Raw genomic sequence first — 19,614 nt, 5'->3', positions numbered from 1 at the left:
TAATGTAACCTGAAATTCTTACATACTGTACCTTTAATTTTTGAATATAATGTAATGTAACCTGAAATTCTTACATACTGCGCCTTTAATTTTTGAATATAATGTAATGTAATCTAAAATTCTTACATACTGCGCCTTTAATTTTTGAATATAATGTAATGTAATCTAAAATTCTTACATACTGCGCCTTTAATTTTTGAATATAATGTAATGTAATCTAAAATTCTTACATACTGCGCCTTTAATTTTTGATTATAATGTAATGTAATCTAAAATTCTTACATACTGCGCCTTTAATTTTTGAATGTAATGTAACCTGAAACTCTTACATACTGCGCCTTTAATTTTTGAATGTAATGTAATATACAATTCTTACATACTGCGCCTTTAATTTTTGAATATAATGTAATGTTGTGGATTGTTGTTTTTTTTACATATCGCTGCTTTAATCAGTTTTGTGGTTAATTATTATATAAAAAAAAAATAAAAATTACGTGACATAATTGCTGTGTAACAACTAAAATAAATAAATAAAAAAACACGGTGTTTACCTTCTTTAATCGGTAGCTTCCAGCACGCCCTACAGCAACAACACAAACACAGCTTCACGGCGTCGAATTAAACGCGTTTTAAACTTTTACATTAGGCTGTGTGTGTGCGATGAATTAGCGGCGGCGGACTCCGCCACCCTCTCCCCCCACACTGCGACACCCATCTTGATGTTTATGTGACTGGAGTGCGCTTCCTGCAGCGCGCGCGGCTCAGGCCTACCTCATTTTCGCCTGGCGGGTCAGCTGCTGTGTTTCAGTCTGAAGCCGTTGGCTGCTACTGAACCGTTTGGCTCTTTTCTCTACTAGCGAGCAAACCTACAATCTGGACCCAACTGTCCGTCCAGCTCAGGTTCTGGGGGGATTTATCATCACATGTGCCCGCGTACCAAAACACACCGGTCATTGGGGACTCCTAGCACCGGCTGGCCGGGTCCGACGCCCGTTATAACGCGTTTTTCGAGGTTTAATTAGAGGTAGAAAACAACGGTGGTGGAGGAGGAGGAGATCCCACATTAGCAGCACGGAGGAGAAGGCTCCCCCCTTGTGTGATTCGGAGCTTCTGGTGAGTGTTTTTCGTCTTTTCACGCCGTTTTCGTCGCTATAAGTGATGCCGCCGCGTGCGGCGAGCACGTATGCGTGCGAACACGAGGTGCGGGGTTTGTTATTGCGCCGATGTGACCGTTTATTTCTATATTTTCTTTCTGCGGGTGGGGGGATGGGCAGCGTCAGCGCGTGAGTAGGCGCGCGCGCGCACACACACCGTGCACGTGTTCGTAGGGCAGTTCTCGTTGGCTGGTTTGTGTTTGCGAGCGCGCGCTTCCTTCCTGCAACTACTGCTAGCTTTCAATTAAAAACACTAAAGTATTTATTTATTATTATTATTATTATTGTTATTATTATTATTATATAATTAGTTTACAACATTTAATGTTTTTCATCAGCACTGAACATTAATTTGTCCAACGATCCAACTTTTTAATTAACATTTGACTTGATTTATTTAATTGCTTGTATGTTTGGACACACTTTGTTCCAGTTTCATTAACACTTTAGGTGTTCATATAAGTTAGAGATGTTATAAAAACAGCAACAGTTAGCTGTGAAATGAAGTTTACAGTTAGTGTAAAGTTAGTAGTAGTGTGGGCAGTTGGTATTTTGCGCTGGCCATTAGTTATGACCACAGTGTGAGATTATGTTGCTGTTTAAACTTAATTGACAGCAGCATACACATTCATAAATGTGCCAAAGTGCACTGTGCATGTATTTTTTATTAGCTTTTTTAGATTAATTTTAATTCAAAGCTTTTCTAGTGTGCTTTGCAGCTGGTTGCTCCAAAGCCATGGGCGGTGTGGGGGAGGGGTGAGCACACACACACACACGCACACACACGCACATGCACAGACACGCACACACCCAGGAGGGCCACTTGCCAAGCCAACCTTGTGAAGCTCAACTCAATGACACAATGTACCAGTCCCAGATAAGAAAAGAAAAAAAAAAAAAAGGCTGTGACACTGTTTAACCAGAGTCAGGATTCACAAGCCATGTGGGGATCAGGTTTTTTTTTTTTTTACAGGCGTGAATTGAAATTTAACTCAAATAATTTTGTTTTTGAACTCACAACAATCTTCTTTTGTCCTGTTTTTCCCACATTTGTTTACGCCGGTGCTGTTTTGTTCGTAGCAGCTAATATTTAAATGTAGGTCAATTAGGAAATATTGCACGAGAAGGTGTCCTGCTGAGACTTGGGAGTGCATTATCACACATAAACAATGGCCACGTACCAAAGGAAAAAACAGAGGCTGTGTGTGTGCAGGTTTTTAATTGGTTGATTGTCATAGAGCCCAGACAGTAGTGTTGATTCCAGCATTTGGTGTTTGTGTATCAGGAAACAATATATTAACATTTTGTCTTGTTTTTTTTTTAACAATAAATGCAGAAGATACAGCACTCCATTTGTGGTCAATGGTTGCTTGCTGTTGATGCGGTTTATGAGCTGTTTCTGACTTTTACCTGGTTGATCACGTCAAATCCATTGTTTTGGTTCAGGATCGCTGACTACAGTCGAGGTATTTCCTCATACATCGGTGCACAACATATGTGCATGTCAGCAGTCAGCTGGCTGTCAGTGTTTGTGGTGTATTCAGATGCAACTTAAAACAGAAGAAGTGAGGCAGCACATCCCTCAGTGGCTGTGTTTGTGCATTGAGGTTGAGCTTACGCTGTTTTTCCACTAACACTTGTGGCCACGCCGAGTCAAACCGAGCCACGCCGATTTGCTTTACCATCACCGGTTTCACTGCACCGTGTTGAGCCGAGCTGTGCGGGCGATGGACCTGCTCCGGAGTAGGGCCAAGCCACGGCAGCCCTACCTCAAAGCGGGCTGCGGTGACGTCGCGCGACTGCAGCTAACACGTAACAAGCAACCGTCTCCCTCTAAAATCGAAACCTGAGAGAAAGTCCACGTTCAGCTCTCAGTACTTCTGTAGCTCTTTAGTTTCTCTCATCCTGTTTGTTCTTTCAAACATCTGCTGTGTTTTACTGTTTCGTCGTGTTCACTTTCAGCTGGTTCAGGAGTCGTGTTTAGTGACTGCTGGTGAAAACACAACGTTTCCTGTAATGCTGCTTCATAATAAAAGCTTTTAAATGACTAAATAACGGGGGGCATCTATTGTGAAGAAGTTATAGTAAATGATACGTGTTTATGACTGAATTAGCGGAGCCACTTTGTTAGCGGTGATTCTTCGATAGTACTGCAGGGAGCGAGACAAGCGTGTCATTGCTTAAGGACACACCCTCAAGCAGTACTTATTTATAACCAGTATTTTTGATGAACTGTTGGACTGTTGTTCTTGAACTCAGAAAGAACATCTGCTCTGAGCTGTGTTATTGAAGCAATCCTTTTCTCCACTCGCATTCGATGTGGGTCGAGCGCTAGTGGAAAAGGTTTACCTGCGTCCATCATAGGCGACCCACATTAAAATGAGGGTCACACCTGCACTTTTAACGCAAGTTTGGTTAAAAACAAAAAAAGTAAAGCAATGACTTGGTCCACATGCAGCATGTAGTGGCTGCTCCTCTGCTGAATCTTTTAGCTGGTTATTCAATTTTAATAAACAACATTCATCATAATTTTGTTGGCTAGCTAAATTGTAAACCACCTAAACATAATGAGACGAGTAGCATCAACACAGATCAAAACACATCGGTACCCCTTCACAGTAGCTGGAATGGGGAAATATATCGTCTTTAATTAGAGGTCATATTGGGCTGGCAAGGCCTGATTGGCTGTTTGTCATGTAGCATTTAGCTTTTGCAGAATATGACCGCATGTTCTTCCTTTTGTTGCTTTGTATGTCACTTGTAGCCCTTTAATACCGGACAGAAAAAACACGGGACACTAGGGTGGACCCACTAATTCCCCCCCTTTTACGGAGAGATTTTATGACGTGTGTATTATGCTGGATGGTTAAAACTTTACTGTTCTAGCAGCGCTCGAACATTGTTCAGTCGGCGCTGAGTTTGCAAGAGAGCCTGGAGTAAAAGAAAACCATTGTTACGTTGTCAAAAGCCTCGAGCTGCCTGAAGAAACGATGGGTCTAATTCTGAATGTCATTGGTTAAGACTTTTGCTAGCCTTTTCATCTTTGGCTTTGCAATCATAGTAGTAGAAAGCTTTGTTAAAATAACAACGTGCCTAACTTTGAGCTCAATTGTGGTTGCATCAGCTCTTGAGCAACATCTTTGTAGCTAGTGGAAAGCTTTGAATGGCTGTAATAAACTTGTTGTACATGTTTCCTGAGCAATGCCTGTCAGAAAAGTGGGGAAGCAAAGATCCATTGTAATCTGATTGGTATTCGATTGTCGATGGATGCGGCCACCTTCTGTTACCCAATAAGCTTGTTGACTGTCCTCACATTGGCCCATTTTCCCTGAGCGTACCGCAAGGTTTCTGTTAATGACCATACTGTACCTGACACCAGAATCTGAAATGAGGCAGTGAGAGAAATCTGTGGTGTCTCTCTTTGTGTAGTCACTTGTTTCTTTTGCAGCTTTCGCTTGAGAATTCAGACTGAACGGAAAGCTAGATGTAATTTAAATATCCTACAGTGCAGCTAAGCTGTGACCAGCACAGCGTTTGAAATATAATGTAAACACTATTAATATGGACCCGATTTGCTTATTTCTTTCCTCGATGTTACATTTCCAGAGCAAACGTTGAGCACAGGACACAAGAATATGGTTATGTGCAGAGCAGCCTGCTGAGTCATATTATCTGCACAGGACACATTGATTAGTTGGCCTTATTAAATCACAGAGCGAGTGGCGGAGTAGTACAGTTATGTAACCAGTTCTCGTCAGTGTTGTGAATTGAAAAGGGAAAGACAAAATGGACAAAGAAGTGCAGTGAGTGAAAATGTCTTCCTCAGTTAGGTAACCGCCTGACATGAGATGGAGAGACACACAAATATGGAGCAGCCCTGGATTCAGTACATGTACAGAGATGAGGAGGACTAGTTGCAATGATTTATAAAATAATTGAGCCTCTAGAATCAACCACCGCTACAATTAGTATATCGTTTGTGTGCATAATTTCTGTGTTGACAGTAATTTGAATGATTGACTTAATTAAATTGCCTTATAGTAGAAATACAATCAAGTGTAAGGCAAGGTGGTGTGGCTTAGATACTATTAATACATGACTGTGTAATGCAAGGCAGTAAAACATCAGCAAAGTGTACCACCTTGAAAAACAGATAAGACCAGATAGGGCTTGGCAATATGATATTTTATCATTGTTATGAGACTGTATATGTCGAATATTTTGGAAATCATTAAATGGTGATACAGCATGTAGTGTTGTCATTTCCTGGCATTAAAGGCTGCATTACAGTAAAGTGATGTCATTTTCTGAACTTACCAGACTGTTCTACTTGTTCTAATATCCACATGATTATTTATCACAAATCTCATTGTGTTAAAATATTTCATAAAAGTACCAATAGTCATCCCTACATTTTTGCATTGATATCAAGGTATTTTGGGTATATGGGTTGTTGGGTCAGTGTTGCAAATGTGTTTGTCATTGAGCCTAGCAATGAATGCTGTCGTCATCAAATAAAGGCGTCTACAGAGTCATTTTGGGCTTTTTTGTTCACAGTGGATTAATTTGAAATATGTCAGGAAGACGTTTCACACAGTCTGTTGGAGTAATGAAACAAGGAGCGGCCTTAAATAGCTGTTAGATGAAGAGCTGCAGGTTGCACACCTCCAACTTCTCAGTGAGGTAACCAACTCCTTTTGCCTTTTTAACATTATCAGGTTCCCTAATAACACTGGGTTTAAATCAGAAATATTGCCATATATTTTGGCGCTTATGCTTTTTGTTTGACAACAAATCTTCAGCCATCATTTTGTCAGTGGACTCCCTTTAATGATCACATCCTCAAATTGCTACCTTTTGTTTTTCGTACCCTGCATCTTGTCGAATGTCAGGTGCGATTGGTTCCTGCCTACCACGACCCGCCAACGTACAAGTGGTTATAGATAATGGATGAAATGCATAATGGTTCAGCCATACATGTGTGTATTTTAAATGTAAGATTGAAGGTGCTGAAAGAAATTTTGCTGATTATCTTTGGGTTTACATTGCCAGTAAACAACTGGTACAGCACATTATTCTGCATGTTGTGGTCTGCGAGAAAAGTTGAGTGGAAAGGAAATTTAATTTGACAGCTTACCCAGTCGAAACAGCGTTGAAAAGGTAGACAAATTATAAAAAATGCAGAAATAATATGTGTAACATGTTGTTGTTGTAAAAAAACAAGGACGATTGCCTTATCTTTAGAACATTTACACAAGAAAATGCAGATAAAGATTTAAGTCAAACAGGTTTAAAGGTGTAGATAATGTTCACACACACACACACACTGCATGCACACTTCAGGCCTGCTCACACACACACACACACAGTTGACAGCAGTCACATGGTGTGTGTGTGGCAACCCCCAGGGGTCAAGTTCAACATTGTGAAGAATGTGTTGGTGCTCGCTGGCCCTCCCCCTCTTTACCCACAAGGCTTTGAAGTTTACAGGCCTGCAGCCCCTCTTCCCGTCTGCTGCAGGGAGACTCGGGGTGATTATTTGTACTCCGCAGCCTCCGCCCTAACCTCTGGGAAAGTCCATTACAATCAACACTATTACAGGTACTGATGCTAACCCAAATATGAGAACTGAATGACTGCTCAGTTTAATGTCTACTCCAGAGTTGAGACTGTGGCAGTTTCACTTTGTCACTTAATTTTTTGTGTGCGGTGGCGATCAATGTTTCTATGTGAATCACGTGTGTGAGGCATAATGTTGGTTGTGGCGGAGCTCTGTGATTGTGCTTGTATTGGTTGGCATCAGCTGTTTTATTCATGCTACACAATCACTGGCTCATTCACAGCTGTGTGGCTATCAGCTAATCACTTATTTAAGGCGCATATATATTTCATAGGGCTAACCCGAATACTTTGAAGCTTCCACCGTTATCAAGGTAGTCAACGTTCAAATCAGCATTCAGAGTAAGGAGACGTTGCTTTGGCTGCATCGTTAAAAGGGCTGATTAAATGAGCGAGATGAAATGGAGCTTCTCTATGGTGTTACAGTAATTTAAAAAAAAACATGCACACAAACACCATAGCCTGCACAAATGTGGTCCCACGAGCGAGGAGCTGTGACTAGCACGACCCCAACCGTCCACGCTCACAATTGCAACGCTCGTGTGCCCGTCAAGTTAACTTTTGAGACTTCAGAGGTGAGGACAGTGGCCGATGTCGCATCTCCAGTCCTCGTCTCTCATTAGACTTATAAGTACAATAATAGCAGTGTATTATAATTATGTCAAAGCTTTGGATATTGGCAGTTAATACTAACTAAAGCTTCCAAGCCCCAAACATGGAAATTAAGAAAGCCCTAATGTTAAATAAAGAGGGATTATCTCTCTCAGCACCATCCCTTTTACTACTCAGATTCTTCGAGCATTCCCTCCCTTATATGCCAAATCTGAGTGCATAATCATTTGCTATAAATGGCCGGCTCCTTGATGCAAGTGTTTGTGATTGAAGCATTACAATTGACAGTGAGCTGTGACAGCAATGCTCACTTTGCTCAGTGGGCCGATGGGAACGCCCCAACACAGCTGGTGTCCCTGTGTTGCCAGAAAGAAAAGAAATGGGACAGTGGGCATTCCACGGCTTCCAGGACCGGGTTGACCCGCCAACACAGGAACGCCACGCTACCGCTGCACTGTGGGTGCAGATTAAATCCTGTAGTGTGAACTGCTGAACTGCCTGTGGACTGCTGACTCGGGCTGTGTGGCCCATTGCAATACTGTTTTTGACAAACATGTTGAGAGTGTCATTGTGAACGTGTAGTGTGACTGAAATGTAAGAGTGATGCCAGACTGAGCCAGTGAGAGTGTCCCTCTCCCAAGAACATACTGAAAGCATGTAAAATGTTATTTTGTTTCTAAGGCTCAGTCTCAAGTGTTGATGTGGACAGTAGACATGGTTTAAAGTAAAATCTATGTCCGTGCACAGTCAAACCTGCCCACAGTATCTGTGAACTAAGTAGTTACATTAACCCTGTCCACTTGTTGGGTAATATCTGGTTGGTTATGCAAACGTTTACTCCACTGTAGATCTTCCCCAAAGCTTTTGCTGTGTTGGTAAAATACAAAACTGTATTATGAATAGAAAATTTTGAAAATAGTAGTATCAGTATTTGGCGTAGAGGAAGTGTTATAGGCCTTAATTGAATGAACTGATTATTGATGGTACAGACGGTACTAATGCAACCATAAACATTATCATAAGGCATCATCATCGTGAAAAGGCAGCGCTTTTGCTCAGAATTGAAACATTTATTTTTTAGGGATAGAAATTTGTAACTGACTTAAACACAACCTTTTTCCAAGATGACTTCAGAAGCACTTGTTGTGTAATATTGGAACATTCTTGTTCCAGTTGTTTACAACTTTTGGACACTTGAATGTTGCTGGTGTTGACAGATGAACCAGGAAAACGCAATAAAAAAATATGCACTTGATGGCCACTTACATAATAGACTGAGGCTAAAGCTACATGCAGCATTGTTCTTAAGACATCGCAGTAAGTCGGTCCTGATACTATGTTTTCAAAACTATTAATAGAAGTAGAATCAACATGTCATTATGTAATCGTATGTGGATGCTAACTATAACAGCATGGTGCATTGTTCGTGAGAATGATAAACTGATGACCCTGGCAAACACTTTGTCGGATGCTGCAGCTACTGTAGTGTAAATTTTCCCAAGGCCGATAAAGAGCAAGACGGCTAACGTTAGCCTTAACTCTGGTACAGTAACATCCAAGACCAGCCTCCAGACAGTGGACATGCTCGACAAAATGTGGTTATGTAGTTAACCCAGCCAATGAAAGAGTTGGTAGCTTTGTTAGCAATGTGAGGTTACCACTGTAGGTAAGAAGCTAGTTAGCCAGGCATGCTAATGTTTGCAGCTTACATTAGAGAAGAAAAACACTTGACTAGATACTATCGAGTATCTAAAAATGTCTTGTCATGCAATACCAGATTTCACTACCTAAGGCCAGTAAGCATGCAGCATCCTTGTTGTGCAAAGATCTCATAGTGCTGGCTATTGGCTGTCTTGATATTTCAGTGATATTCCAGTGCACTAATTATGAGTACAAGACCATGAGCATGCCATTTCACATAGTGCAGCATTATTGCAATATGATTTTCCAAAATTAAACCTTGCTAAGATCTAAGGCTCAACATGTCCCACAGCCCATCTCACCCTCTAACAAGCTCTCTGTGACTCCGACTTCATATTTTACTTGGCAGGGTTTCTCCCTTCTAATGATGAGGCGTTGCTTGTGTACTTTTATGAGAGAGAGAGAGAGAGAGAGAGCCGAGGTGTATTTAATTCCAGCTAAATGTCATGGGATCCTTGCAGTGCTCTGATGTACTGTATTGCATTATTATCAGGGATAGCCTGGGCTTAACTCTGCTTCAGAAGTTGATGTGTAATGCAGGGTTAAATCTTACAGTTCAGTGCTTTGGTTGAGCGTGGCTCTTATGGCTGTGGACTGGCTAGAATTCAAAGAAGATTGATCTCATCGTGGATTTGCGGTGTTAACATGTACTTAGTGATATGACCCATGTTTATGATGTGGCATTGTTGTCGAGTGAAGGCCTGTGGTCCATAAGCTCCCCATATAGGGAGCAGTGATTATATGTCTTAACGAAGGTGTGATGTTAACAGTTGTGGCTTGCGTCTGATTGTAGTTGTTATGTCTGACACGGATTACGGTGTCTGTTATGGGAGAGAAGAGAGCTTTAAGGTGTAGCATAATATCTCGTCTTACATGCAAAGTGAGAGAGCACAAAGGAATCAAAGAACATGACTTATGTAAAAAAAAATGTTGTAAAACCTTCAGTGGAGTGTAGCCGTGTTTTGCTGTTGTGGATTATTTTGTCGGTGGTTCTGCTGTGTAGGGTTTCCCCCACTGTGATACATACTTTATTTAAAATATCTGTAATATTAAAACATTAGTGTCAAGCTGGACATTATCGAGACATTATGCATCCTATATAAAGTTGATTGTGGCAGAAAGTTTCATGGTAACGTTATCACAAAAATAAACAAAACACTACAAATCAAAAGATTTGGTTGCCTTGGATTTTATCAATTATAACAAACACAATCCTAACAAACAGTGATCTGCATGTTTGTTTAAAGATAAGGCGCACTTAAAAACACTATAAACACAAGCAGGTTGGTTGTTTAAGGTTGTGGACTATTTACTTTAGATCACTACTAGAGCCTATAGTGGATTTTTGGGGCAAAAAAAATTTTGATTTTGCTTTTCTGGCCGGTATGTAGAACCGTAAAATTCACTGGAAATTTAGATTATTACATTTTAAATAACTCTAAATAAACACAAATAAAACACACTACTTGCACGCTAGTATTGTAACGATATCAAAATTTTGACATTGATACCAATACAATCTTTAGTATCATGATACTTGAAACTGAAATGATACTGATTTGATACTCTAAACCTGATAGATCAGAAACAGGGTGCTCACAGGGGCTCATCACAATTTCGAAACAGTTTACAAACGTCTTGTCACACTGAAATTTCTGGAAAAGTCTCAAACAAACTGTTTTTGCTGGATCTTCAAGTTAGAATAAGGGTCAATTTAGCTTCAACTTTTAAGGAAAGGTAAGATATTAACTGCAGTTCCAATGGTAAAGAAAATAATTGCCATATTAAAGTCTCGAACCAATAAATTCTGCTACTGCCTCTATAAGTAGTTTGGCAGCTTTCCCATCATTGCGGTACTTTTGGGTCAATTGAAGGGTGGAAGCAATGGAAGTCTGACTTGTGGTTGATTGCTTGGTGGTCTCACTTCAGCTTTGTAATTGAAACAAGAAGAAACCTAATGAGACACGTGGACGGACAGTAAATGTTGCAACACCATGAGACCCACAGTGTTCAAAAACACTCTCATATCAGGGCAAATTGCTAATCTATCATATTATTATTGGATCAAATGTCAATAAATTATATATTATTGATCTGCCCTTCACAGTTCCCATGTATTACATTATGAATAGTTAAAAATCGACAGCCCATAATTCTACCAACAGGCCATTTCCACTTTAACTTTCCTTCAGCAGCTCAATCACGTATTTTCTTTAGCCAGGGACATAATGTTCACTATGGGTAATGTTACTGTTTAACTGGCCTTTATGTGACACTAAAAGAGCCACTGTAGTTAAGGTCACAGGTAGCTAGAAGCCCTTTTTGGTTATTAGACCCACAAATAACTGTAGCTTAATACATTTGTTGTTTTGGGAACTCACATTTTCTAATATGTTTGTCATGTTATTTATGATACACGGTAGACATGACAGTGATTCACTACGCTTCTACATATCTCGTCTAATTAAGCAGCTCATCACCCTCCTACCAGCTTGATAGCCAGCTAGCTTTTCACGAACATGATGTATGTTTTTGTCCTTGGAGAGATCTTGGTGTTCATCACTGACATGCATGGCGAGGTTTGAAGTATTTTCCTCAGTTGCAAAACACTTGTCTTATAGCACCTTTCACATACTGGCTTCATTATGTCAGTGGGTGAGTCTCTCAGCCATTTTCATCAGCTGATATCAGACGTATCAGTGTCACTGTATATATGTTGTCAGAGCCAAGTTGGCTGAATCCTTGATGGCTCCTTGCTAATTCGGGTCTGCAAACACTCTTTTGACATCAGCCAAAAACAGAGCCACCAGCCACAAATGGACTTCAGCTAGATGGGCTACTGTGCTTGTTGTATTTTGTTGGACGACCAACAACACCTGTTGGAGTGGCTTGCTCAACAATAATGAGACAATAATATAGAAGTTAGGAGGGTGTCTTACGAGCACAGTTTGTGTTATTGACTTAGTGTATTAGTCCTAATTTATGCCTGTTAATGTTTACACAAGCAGCAAGGAGTGGAGCTGTGTGTTTCAAATGAGGGTTGATCTCTGGGGGAAATATCTGGAATCATCCAGGCATTTTAAATTGACTGGTGTTGGCTGAGGCTATAAAATATAAAGCTGAATCCTTGTGATCCTTCCTATACTGTAAACCATTGTACTCTTGGTAGTTTGACTATCAGAGCCTGGCTGATACAGGGCCTGTACCTAATATAAGCTGCTTGTTTTCCTTGCTAGGGATGCAACTCATCACAAAACACAAGGTTCAGAATATATCACAGTTTTGGGTCATGGATCCGATCAAGGTTGGGTTAATTTTAAAAAAATGTGCCACTTTGGCTGATGTTGCTGGCTCTGTCTGTAGTCGATACTGTGTACTTTTGCTCAATGTCCTTCTCCTGATTGGTTACACATCATGAATAATAGCCTATCAGCGCTGACGGCTATTGTGCCAGAGATGGGCAGAGATTAAAGCTGCTCCAGTTAGAAAAGAGGAGCCATGTGTGAAAGGGACGACCGCAGATATTTGCCAAAGTTGCAATAAACAATCTTATGATCTATTTCAATAATGACAAGACTGTTCAGATTCTCAGTTACACCACTGAAAATGCCTGAAGTCAAAGCCTACGGGATTTTGCGCAATTGAGGTGAAAGGGACGTCTTTTAAATCAGTCGCTCTGCTTTAACCCTAATCATTGCGCTTCAGAGTAAAACACATCACGTGTCTGTCTTGTCAGTTTACTACAACTCTACGTCGAGATGGAGGAATTTATTGCACTTAAAAAGTAACAGTATGCTGAACAGCTTTTCTGAAAAACAAACTAGTAAAAAGTAAGGTTGTTTGTATTATGTGAACTTATTTCCGGAAACTCATATATACATGCCGGGCCCTCACCTACTCCCCCCTGGATGCTGCGGTGAAATAAGAGTATGTTAGTGTTCGTCATTCCTCGTTAAGAGGGTTTTCCGATGAAGGCAGAGATAAGAGAACAGGTGTTTCATATTTCATGTTTGATCAGAGAGATAAATATCTCAGCAGCCTTGTGTTGCTTTCAAACCTCATTTCTGCCATGCCATGACCATGTCCTCCAGCAAGTCATCTACAACCTTCAACACTTCGATTCTGTGGCCACACCCAGCTACTCCTGCTTTCTTTCTTTGTGGTAACATTATATCTCTCCCTTTGCGCTGCAGCTTCTTCCACAGCTCTCACCAGCACTGTAGAGAGAGGCTGACAGGAGGCACAGAAGGAACCAAGGTCAGGGAAAAATAGGGGAGGAAGCAGTGGAGCCAGGAGAGGAGAAGAAATCTTAATGTTCAGCGATTTGCAGTGTACTTCACGGCATTATGTAATCCAGTAACATTCAAATGCTGCCTCAGTCTGCAGCCTTAATAAATGCCACAGAATTGACTCACACTTTTATCAAAATGGAATAATATAGGCTTCAGGTAGTAATTATTGCAGGGCTTTTGAAATGCATTGCTTTACCTTACACAGGTGTTTTTATGATGGCCACCTGCTGCAAATGTTGGCAGTGAACATGCTCTAAATGCTGTGTGGTCTCATTCTGTCCTCAGACTGAAGAGGTGAACCATTGTTCAGACTTCTGAATGAGTGTCAGTCACATGGTTAGACCATTCAATCCTCATGGACTGCTGGCTGAGCTTTTAGCCTTTTAATGTGTGGCATTAGTCAAAGATACAGTTATATTACTTTTCCCCAGTAAGTGACATGCACATTGACACAGCTTTAAAAAGGTGACTAGTTTTTGTTGTCCGCAAACCCGGTGATATTTACATTGAGTGTGTCTGACCAAAAAACATTGTGTGTGTGTCATTTAGGCTGAACAAAAAGGCATTCCCTTCCATGTAAAACATTTGCAAAGCTAATTTTATAAGCAGCTTAGGTTGTAACCAACAATATTTACATCTCGTTTAAGATTGTTACCAAATAGCTCAGTTTGTTCAGCCAACAGTCCAAATCCTGAATATATTCAGTTTGCTATCACATAAGTCAAAGAATGACAACAAATCCTCAAATTTAGAGACTTAGAGTATATTAACATTTTTAATTGCAGCACTCCAGAGAAGCCCAATTGATTATCAGAGCTGACAAATTTTTTGTTAACACCGACAAATTGATGAATTGGCCTAATGATTAGAGCCTGACTGCTACTCAATTTTTGGTACGGATGCCAATACCAATATTAGGAAGTAAAACATGGCTGATATACCCACATTTTTTTTTACAATGATCCCTCAACACAAAGTTGTTGAAAAAGGGAGGAGGGATATTTTACAGTTTAACCGTAAACTTTATCAGTTATCAGTGCACGGAAACAGAAAACTTCACTCGGAATTTAATCATTTTAAATCAGTTTTTCAAGCATCTTTTTCTGCATTATTATCTAAAAAAAAAAAAAAAATTTGGATCATACATGATCACATTCATCCTTGTGTGTTTGCTAGTAGAGCACAATATGTCTTTATCATGGATCCTGCTGCTATTCTTGCCAAGACCTGCTGTACTCAACATGCCATATTCTTACCCTAATCCCAGCAGATCTTACTCTACTTGGCTAAACCTAATGACCCCAAACCAACCGAGGCCACCAATCAGGAGCAGAGTTGGGGCGAATTTGAAAGAAAATGACAGATTTTTGATTATATAGTAGTTGTTTTTTTAATTGCATGTTAAAGTGTGGGAAAAGCTCCTCCCAAGTACAATTTTGTGCAGTTCTTTTTACTACTATATTCATGGTCCAGCTCCCTTTTGTAGTTCTGTGAGAGATGGTTTCTGAGTTTAATGATCTCATTACAGGTCTTGGGCAGAGGTTGGGTTCGGGTTATACTGGGTGATGCAACAGTGCTGCAGATTTCTGAGGCATTTACCAAACCACTTTCGTTTTCTCACATCTATTGTGATTCAAAAAACATCTGAGTGAGTCTTCGACCTCTTGTTGTTGCAGGTTCTGAGCCCATGCTACAAGGCCCCGACTAAACATACTGGTGGTGCTTACAGACTTACTACTGTGGTGAGTGATCTACAGCCAGGCTAAGGCTGTAAGACTTGTCTATGTTATGCACATCATAGTGCATGCAGAGTTTGTTTTCAGAGCCTGAAATGTGAAGTTTTCATAACTCTCAAAAGCCAAGGCAGCTTGGATTTTGTAGTTTGTCCCTTCACAGTAATGGGTTTTGAATAACCCACTATTAGTGCTGGATGGTAATGGCTCTTGTTGCTTGATGTCTGCCCCTAAAGTCTGTTGTTTGTTCTCAGGATAATGAACACCTCCCTTTTTACTTAACGTACACTCTTGATAATGTTCCCACTTATCTTAGGTTACATTTGCATTTCTGGTTGCTTGTATTTGGTGTTATTTGTGAGTGACCTCTTTGTCTGAGTTACTGGGCAGTTGCTGGCTGAAAAATAATAGGTTTTCTGACTGTAAGGTTATATCTTGTATAGTCCAATATCATGTAGTATCATGTTGCAAGATTCAAGTACAGTGCACACAGGTGTGTTGTAGGATCCTTTATAATCTAAAGAGCTTTAGTACTCATGTTTTTACAAAGATCAATATGGAAAAGGAACACGTAGTTTAAGAGTGTTTGCTTTGGTCCACGTCAGTGGATGAGTTGGTAAACTTGTTTGCCAGTTCCTTTTGGCATTTTTTTTGGCATTTATTGGATATGCTAGTATCAGCCGACAGGAAACAAGGGCATACAGACAAACCCACAATGTCATCGTTGTTATATGCGCCTTAACCACTCAGCTATTGGGAAACTCTGGTTTAGTTTCTTTACAGGAAAAAAAAATAACGAAAGCAAACCAGGTTGCATCACTGAAAGCCAGATGAGGATGCACCTTGCTTAGATGGAAGGAAGCAGGTCATATCTGCCCAGATATCAAGAAGGAAACGCACTTTGTTTTTCTTGTCCAGGTCAGACCAGATTGATTTCACTCGTCTGCATTCTAGTATACAAAGTGCTCTTGGCTAAGTTCAAACTTGTAGACTACACCATGTGGTTTGGTCAGATCATGGTTGGATCACATACCCACCACAAAAGAACTGCCCCAGAATTTGTTTATGGCGACCGGACAACTTCCTCCAAAGGGTTTTCTATGTGCTCATTTTGGTCAGCACCAATGAAACGCACCAAGAGGGACAACAAACCACAGTCTGATTCAGTCTCACTGAACAATGCAGGTTTAAAAATGCCCGAGTCTGATCGGCAAAGTCTGGCATTGTTAGTTGCTCTCCTTCTCCATTACAGACATGTGGTCTCAAAAATCTGTGATTGCCAGAAAGTCTGAAAGCTTAAGTTTGATTTCCTTTGGAAGAACGGCTCACTCTTCCTGTTTTGAACTGTTGAAGAATGAAGGCAGATTTCCTGTGAACTCTACCCAGCTCTGCACAGTGTAAAATGCAGGATAGGTACCACTGAAGCCATCAGTATCATGTCCGTATGAGCTCAGATACCCGAGGTCTTTTCTGCCTGACTTACTGACATGGCTCATTTGGTTTTCTGGTTCAAGATGCTATGCTTTAACAGCTATACTTCTGCTGGCACCCATTTTGGCAACTAGCTGTTTTAATGCCCGGTCAGCCTTAGTTTTCCTCACTGTAGAGCCCTCAGCTCAGCTTTTATTTCATTCATGAAGCCATAACTCTGCACTGTAGTTCTTCAGATCCAGCTGATGTGTTATTTACATAAATTGCCAGTACGCACTTGTTCACTGATCTAATTTCCTTACTAGTTAGCACTAGATACCAAGTGCCAAAAGGAAAAGTGATGTCAGAGAGGCACATTGATCTGTGTTGTGTTGTTTTTGAGCTTTGGACGGCATGTAGCTCAGCTTGCTCTCGTGTTTTTGAGTAGTAATTACTTACTTAAAGCCAGAGCTGTGTAGGCAAGGACTTAATGACAAAGAACAATACACCCAATTTGTTTGTGCCCTGCAGAAGCCTTTTCACCCTCAATTTTGTCTTTAATTTCACACTGATTCCTCGTATTGTTTCACAGACTTTCCTGCCACTGGTTTCAGCAGAGAGCTGGCAGGGTGTCAAATTTCTCCTGGATTGCTGAAAGTCTTAAGAAAACATGGCCTCTGATTTTCAGAATGTGTTTTGTATTTTTTTGACGCAGTTGTGTGGAAAACCGTGTTGCTCCCACAAGGCCGAGATGAGGAGAAAGAAGTCTTTGTTTTGAAATGATTCAGCGCACAGTATTGATTCGGTGCAGCAGTTTGCCTAGAAATTAGCTCGTACACTACGCCTCTTCCAGAGTGTGCCCCCGTTCTCAAAATACACCACAAATATTTCAGACACTTCTCCTCTAGTTTGTCCGAAAGGAAGCCAAAAAAAAATTCCACACCTCTTGCAAAGGACTTGTCCCTGCTTGACCCAGATGCTGAAAACCTTTTTTAAGTGTGAGAGACCAGAAGATTCAGAGGGGGGAGGAAGAGACAGAAAGTGAGATGGTTATACACAGATAAGGTTTGGATGATGCAACGTGAGATTAGGCTCGCCACTGCTTTGGTTTTATTTGTCCTCATCTTAAGCACAAATGTAGAATTATAGGGCTGCTCCTGAAAGTAAATCGAATCAATGCACTTTTGTTTTTCAGCTGCGTCATTGTACACAGAGCAACTGCATGGCAGGCTGCAAACTTTAAAGAGAAAATAGAGTCTCAAAGTGACCCCACACCACTAAATTAACTGTGATGGCAGTGGAGAAGGGTTATGAAATGCAGGACAGCGTGATGACGGACAGTGTGATGGAAGGCAGCGCGACTCCAGCCTGTTGGTTGCGTTGACGCTCTCTGTTCCGATGATGACTGTCAGTGAAGATGGCAAAACACTTTTGAAACCAGATGATGGTACAACCGTCTCTACTGCCGCCGACTTTGATTGACTCTGTATTCCGATACGTGGTGCGGTGGGAATTTATAACTGAACTATGAGCAGGATGCACACTTTCACTTGATCTGACTGTTTTCACATCACAGATGATGACGAAACCTTAGCAACCAAATTTGGGAAGCTTTGTTCACCTCTTCATAATGAAATGATGTGCAAACCCTGCAGCAAGGTTCATCAGGGGTGGCTTCCCAATTGGCATATGACGATGTCCGAAGTGAAACATTGTGATGGATGAAAGCTTTGGATGCAGCAGTTGCTCATTAGCTCACCACTATAAACACCAATGTTTTCCACTGTGGCTCTGATGGCAAACTCCAACTGTCTCACCCAGCAGAGAACGTTACTGAGGAAGCTAAGCTAAGAAAACTGTGAAAAACAGCAGCACGATTGAAAGAAACACCACTGCCAACATTTTAACAAAGTGTCTTGTGTTCGCCTAACTGGCAATAAATGGGCCATGGCGACATAACGTTGCACACTGAGCAGCAACAAACTTCTTTTCATTTCCTCTCCCACATGTAACGAACAACAACAACTGCTGTCTTAAGGCAACTCTGAGGGGACACACCACTTTTTTGTGCTCTCTGGTGGGGGGGGCCTTAAATCACGATGTTAATGTGATACAGGGCTTGGTGGTCAATGGCTACACAGATAAGGGCTCAGCTATTGGGAAACTCTGGTTTAGTTTCTTTACAGGAAAAAAAAATAACGAAAGCAAACCAGGTTGCATCACTGAAAGCCAGATGAGGATGCACCTTGCTTAGATGGAAGGAAGCAGGTCATATCTGCCCAGATATCAAGAAGGATAAGGGCCATCACCAATGGCGGACAGCCATTGGTGATGGCCCAACCCTACGTCACAGCACATTTTTAAAGTATGAAGAAGCTGGAAATGGTTAATGTGACTGTATAGGGCTAGCATGTGTCCGGCTAGCTAGCATATTAACAATTAGCTCGCCAGCTACATTAGTTTACCAACTTACCCTGCGAGTAGCCACCACATCACCTTCGAGCATCCCATTTTTCAGGTAGTTGTGTTGATAAGTTTCAGTTCACTTTCTGGCGTGTCCGGGCCTAAAAACAAATATAATAAGTCTTGAGCTTTTGTTTTTGTATTTTCTTCGATTTTACTTCAGTTTCTCCTGTCAAAGGCAGTATCATCTAAACATTACATGGATGAGTTGTTCCAAAGAGCAATATTTTTCTAAAAGTGTAGACAATAAGAGGTTATGGGAACCAATTACACGTCCAATTCAATGAGCTCTGAAAACATAAAACAGGAATGTATCACTTTGATGGGCAGGACTGACTTGTTGTCAATATGTTTTTGGAGGTACTTAAAGCTTTGCAGCAAACTGGTACAAATGACAAAAGCTTGAAAAATAAGGCCTAAGTTGAAAATAATTATTCTTTACCAGGCTGAGTTTTAAAGCCAGCGACGCTTCGAGTGCTCTGTTTGTTGATACCTCCAACCCAACCTCATGCACACATGTTAGATTCTTCATAGCCACCTTGTTTTGTAAATGAGTTGTCAACTATGCAGTTTACAGAGCCTGTACATGACTGATGATTGCAGCACAATGCTTAAAGGAAGCACTGCACT

General features: G+C 40.9%; 1 protein-coding gene across 2 annotated transcripts in view; it reads left to right on the top strand.

Annotated features, from left to right (window-relative positions):
* Window positions 1–838: 838 nt before the first annotated feature.
* The window catches only part of tbl1xr1a (TBL1X/Y related 1a), a 36,364-nt gene continuing 17,588 nt past the window's right edge, over window positions 839–19,614 (top strand). Inside the window, exons 1-2 of one of the 2 annotated variants that reach the window (XM_073476135.1) lie at window positions 839–1,113; window positions 15,055–15,120. The gene's annotated coding sequence lies outside the window, so the exon portion shown is untranslated. The remainder of the gene's footprint in view (window positions 1,114–15,054; window positions 15,121–19,614) is intronic. The other variant, XM_073476136.1, reaches the window with a different exon arrangement.

Source organism: Pagrus major, chromosome 11, assembly GCF_040436345.1.
Source record: "Pagrus major chromosome 11, Pma_NU_1.0".
Lineage (NCBI taxonomy): Eukaryota > Metazoa > Chordata > Actinopteri > Spariformes > Sparidae > Pagrus > Pagrus major.
Note: the sequence above shows the minus strand (reverse complement) of the source record. Positions and strands in the feature narration are given on the sequence as shown.